General features: G+C 37.0%; 1 protein-coding gene across 1 annotated transcript in view; it reads left to right on the top strand.

Annotated features, from left to right (window-relative positions):
• Positions 1 to 3,663: 3,663 nt before the first annotated feature.
• The window catches only part of slc4a1b (solute carrier family 4 member 1b (Diego blood group)), an 11,512-nt gene continuing 9,500 nt past the window's right edge, over positions 3,664 to 5,675 (top strand). The window contains exons 1-2 of the mRNA XM_005753522.2: positions 3,664 to 3,738; positions 5,608 to 5,654. The gene's annotated coding sequence lies outside the window, so the exon portion shown is untranslated. The remainder of the gene's footprint in view (positions 3,739 to 5,607; positions 5,655 to 5,675) is intronic.

Raw genomic sequence — 5,675 nt, 5'->3', positions numbered from 1 at the left:
TTAGCCCCAGTTAGCGCTCCCTTGGCAGGTCCTCCCGAGCAGCCAGGAAATCAGGCTGCATTGGGTGACCTCCAGTGCTCCACCAACCTTAACTAGGAAACTTTTTGGGGAAACCTGGTCTTGTTAGGAGATGTTAGATAGAGAAGCTCTCTTTTTTCCTGAAATCTGGCTGAATTTATTAAACACCCCAAAACATGACTATCCAGACTTGGGACCAGTTGCAATCTTATATGTTTCTCTGCATTTTTTTTATCCCACAGAAATCGATTATATCTTATTAATATTGTAGCATCTGCACTGCGTATGACCCTGGATTCTGTGTTTTCTCTGAAAAAGAAGGCAGCACATTACAGATGCTTGATTGCTTGACTCCCTGGTAACTCACAAACTTCCACCTTGAAGTAGATAATGGATAGGCTGAAGAAGAATTGGTGTTACACTTTTGGCCTAAAAAAATAGTTTGTTATTCTACAAAAGCCCTCAGTAAAGCTAGGACATCTTACTATTCGTGACAAATTAACTTCAGCACTGTAGCCAGGCTGAGAAAAAGTCCAATTTTTAATGAGCTAAGTCTGTTAACCTTAACTAGCAATGACTTTAGGAATTTCTTCCCAGATGAAACTGTAATAATTAGAGAAAAAATTATTTACAGCTATCCCACAGATGTGCCTTAAAGTACAGCAACTTTAATAACTGATATTTGATTGATGTTTACTTGGACCCCTTCACTTCGATCAGCCTCTCTGAGTTAATGTCTTCATCTAAACCCTAGGTCACCAATAGACAGAGTGCGGGCTGGATCTGCATAGATGTTTCTCCATTCTGACAGATCTATTACTAGATTTTGATGGACTGTTTCTAATTTACTCTGCACAGCATTTCTTGTATTTACGGTAAGGTTGTTTTAATCTGTGCAGCCTTTTCCTTTGTCTTTGGTGGTCAATGTATATACAAAGGCAACACACAGACGAGTCACATGCTTTGTAACTCATCCCACATAACATTACTTAGCAAATCAAATGCTTTATTCAGGGCATGTGTGAAAACAGAAAACTCATGGGGGAAACACATAGGGAGAAAATAATATTCAAAGTTGAGATGGTTTACAGAAATGGGGTGATTCAAACAACACCTTTATTAAAATTAAGCAAATCTAAAATCGAAGCCTTATTTTACTTGAAATGAGAAAATAAATAATTTTTAAAATTTATTTTCTTACTAACTGAAAATGAATAATAAACATTGTTGAAATACTATTGAATTGTAATTTATTTCAATTACTTGAGAGCCAGATGTTGACTGTACTGTGGTAGCACTGTGCTCCACTTGCTTGAATCATATCAATCTTATGAATTCCAATTTTTGTATGTAAATGGTGAATCTTTCTCACACACAAAGGTTTGTCATGGAGTTCCACAGGGTTCCATGCTGGGAACAATACTTTTCACATTATTCACCCTCTATCAGGCCGGTTGCGGCAGATTGCTCCTTCCCTGAGCCTAGTTCTGACAAAGGTTTCTTCCTGTTAAAAGGGAGTTTTTCCTTCCTACTGTTGCCAAGTGCTTGCTCATAAGAGATTGTGTGATTGCTGAGTTTCTTTCTAATCGAAGCTTGTTCTGTTATGAATTGGTACTATATAAAATTTAATTAAACTGTACTGATTGAACACTAGCTGCATTAGTTGGCTACCTTTCATTCATAAACGAGATATTTACATGAGGGTAAAAAACTCCCTTTGTGTGTCCTTCACAACCGACAACTACTTTCAGCTACTCCCTTATTTCCCAGGGGTTTCAATGGCACATGATACCACATGTTGATTTTTTTTTTCTAAACGCCCTTCCTGACACAACCGTTCCATTTATCCAGGCTTGGGACCAGCAATGAAAATTATGACCTCTGAGGCTGGGCTTGTGTCTCCTTCTGGTCTTGAACTGGATGTTTTCCACCTTTAAGGCAAATGTGTTAACCACAACACTACAGAAAAGGCTCAAAAAAAGCAGTCTCTGCTTTGTAATTTAATATTGCATGAAAACTCAAAAGCCTGTGCTTGCATCAACTGTTATGTATAGTGTATACATGTATTAATGTCTATCAAGTATTCACACCGATGCCTTTCTTGGAGACTGATGTTACTGCTAAACATTTATTGGAGGAATGAAATGTTATGTTAACGGATATAATGAAGGATATCAGCCAGGTTGCATTTACACTTTCATACAAAGTATGACACATTTGTGCAGATGAAACTGCTTAACAGCGCATAAATGCAACCATAATAACAATAATAATCCAATAATGCTATATAGTAGTATACATTGCTAATTCCTAGTTTTCTTGCTTTTGCAAAGAGTAATTTGATAGATTTACATCCATATTGGTTTTTAGAATTACATTAGGAGATTGCTGCTGTTGCAGAATTACACTTTAGTGAATGTCAGTTTTGCTTGGTGCATGAAACAGAAAAGATAGTAAAACATACATTAAAAAAATTATTTTGCTTATAGATTCTTTATACTTGTAATGGGAGATACATCAGAGGATTTGGGATGCAGAGGCCTCTGAGCTTCTGTTCAGGACAAACACATGCAGACACTATTAAATATATCAGCGTGCAGAGAAACAATGCTTTCAGATTTGCATATAGGAAGAGGACTTCTCGTATTTCGTCACTCATGTTGGTGACTGACAACCCAGTGTCAAGAAAAAAATAGTCTCAATGGATTCCAGACAGTTACATAATGAGGTACAGTGACAGAAACAAGATGCAGGATGATAACATTTACCGTCAACAGAAGGTATGCAAATATTTCTTTTCTTTACATTAAAGTTTATTAAACACAGCACACCTCTGTTATGATATGCTTTACAACTTGATTATTATGTTATTAAAAAACTAACAAGCATAAGCTTCCAGGAATTGCCCTGTGCAGAACCATTCTTTTTTTTTTACATAATCCAACCGAGTCATTAAAGTGAGCTCAAGAAACATAAATCTTTCAAAAAGCAGAAAGTTGCATTACAGGAAATGTAATATCACACTTTTTTAAAGATTAAAACAATTTGGGGAATAAGAATTAGTCTCTAATGACTTCTTAAAATCACCCTCTAATGACTAGAAGAGTTAAATGTCACCTAATGTTTGCAGTTAATGAGTGGAATTGTTTTGAATTTGTTGTTTGTGTGTCTAGTTCAGAAGAAAAGTCAGCCCAAAATGACAGTCGGGCAGCAGTTTCCGCTATATATGCAATCATAAATGTGATTAATACACCTCAGTTTTATGTTGATCGTCTTAAGGTGGGAGGAAGAAAAGCAGATGAAAGCCAGCTTTAAGCAAATGTTTTACTCCAGTAAGACTGAAGGTGACCAGGCCCAGCAGAGAAGTCTAAGCCCTTGTTGTCCTCTAAACACAGACATTAAATATGATAAGATGCGGGCTGGATAATGACACAGTTTGACTAGTTTTCTTCCATACCAAGCCACTGTATTCACTATCAATATTATGGGTGAGACCGGAACACATTGCTCTGCTGGATTTGCACTTCGAGAGAATTAGAGTGCACGTGTCCATGTGTGTGTGCATGCATGTATTAGTCCCACCCATTATCGAGAAGCATGCACACACACATCGGCACCGAAGAAGCTTTAAATAGGTGGTGCGTATGAAGTCACAATTTTTTTGCCATTCTGGGGTCAGTCACTTGCCACTGCTGTCAGTTTAAGCAGTGACTGCAGGAGGTAAGTGTCAGCTTTTCTGCTACAGCTATGAATGGTATTTGTCCAAAAATTAAGTTAAGCTGTTGCTTTGAAGCATGAAAATATGGGAATGGAGCACTTCATTGAAGTTGCACACTTAATGTTGTTGTGATGTGTGTTAGAGTCACTGCTGCAGTGGAATAATCTTTATTGGTTAATTGAAGAAATTTAACAGTCATTGCAAAACAGAATGTGGCAATATCAGTCATGTTGTGTAAAACAACAAGTCACTTTTTATGGAATACATGCCCAGATGATTAAGTATGCACAAACAATAAGATAAGAATGCTTTTCTCATTTGCAATTTTAATGATCTTTGAGACACTTGCAAAGATGCAGATTTTTTTTTGCAAAAAAATGGTGCAGCAATTTATATAAAAGTGTCAAAATAAATGGAGATACTATATATAAAGCCAAAACAGAAATATATGATTCCAGAGCTTGAGAGTGTATAATTGGTATGACCATATTTATTCGTCAGCACAGCCTGAACACTCTTAGAGAAGCGTTCTTGTCATTTCTTTGAGTAGTCTCCAGGAATAGTTCTCCAGGTTTATAATGGACATTTAAGGCTCTTCTTTAGATGTCTTTATGCAAGATGATCCCACACTGCTTCATCTTTAGCTTCAGACTCTTGGGAGGCCAATCCATGACTGGTAGTGTACCACTATGTGTGTTTTCTATCCAGGTATGCTTTTAATACATTGGCAGGCAGTGTGTTTGTGTCATTGTCATGCTAAAAACATGAAGCTGCTTCCAATCAAAATGGAACAAAAGCTGCTTTTATAATTTCATCAATTTTGACAAGAGCTCAACACCACTGGCTGAAATGTAGCAGCAAACCATGACAGAGGCTCCACTGTGTTTTGCAGATGCTGTGGACACTCACTGTTTTATCTAGCTCCTGAACATTCTCTGTACATCCTTAAAATGATTTGAACAAAAGAATATTCATCATTGCATAGATAGGGCATGACTTTTCAATACTGTTCACCTGCTGTAGGGGTTTTTTTTGTCTTCCGTGTGTCCAGTTTCTTTAAGGGCACACTGTACACCATGCCAAGATATGGGAATAACTGTTTTGGTGCCAAAATACAATTTTAGTTCTGTCAGACTGCATTATCTTTAGATTTTTTTATTTTATAATTTATTTTTTTTTGTAGATTTAGGAAATTGGAGGAAATTTCATTTTTTTGCGACAGGCCACCGGTAACAAAACGCCTAAAGACACAATTTCATATTGGTTCTTTGCTAAGTTTTCTGTTATGTGTAGACACAACACGGGTTCATTCCATGAGTCGCTCAAGACCAATTTCAAAAATTTATAAGAAAGTCTGGCAACTTGGAAGCAAAATTTATAAAAAAAAAAAAGAGGAGTGACTCATGACTTTCACAGAATACTGTATATTTGCAGAAAAATGCACCTGTTATGCACCTACAGCTACCCATATAACATTTGCTCCTTGTACATATAAAGAATCTGCACATAAACACTTAATGATTCACATATATGCACACACATACACACAAGGTTGAACAGGTGACGCTACACTTTGATTCAGCCTCATACTTATCTTAACTTCTACCTCTGCCTCTGTAACCCTACTGTTACAGCCAGACCTTAAACTTGACTGTCTTCACTGTTAAATGCATTGATTTACATTCTGGTGACTAGCATTTTGTCCTCAAAAGAAAAGAGAGGATGCACAATGTTACTTATTTAGCACACCACATATTTTGTTTTATAAGTACACACCCATGCACTTTAAACACTGTCTAGTCAGGCTAAGCTGAATTCTGCCCTTTTGCTCAGTTCTGTTTTGTAAATAATGTATTTTCCGTCTTTTCCAGCTGCCTAGAACTGAAACATCGACAGTAACCTCATTGCAAAGTGTCAGGTAAGGGTCACCCCCCCCCCC

The sequence above is a fragment of the Pundamilia nyererei genome, unplaced genomic scaffold (assembly GCF_000239375.1).
Source record: "Pundamilia nyererei isolate P.nyererei 1_Seehausen unplaced genomic scaffold, PunNye1.0 scaffold00435, whole genome shotgun sequence".
Classification (NCBI taxonomy): Eukaryota; Metazoa; Chordata; class Actinopteri; order Cichliformes; family Cichlidae; genus Pundamilia; species Pundamilia nyererei.
Note: the sequence above shows the minus strand (reverse complement) of the source record. Positions and strands in the feature narration are given on the sequence as shown.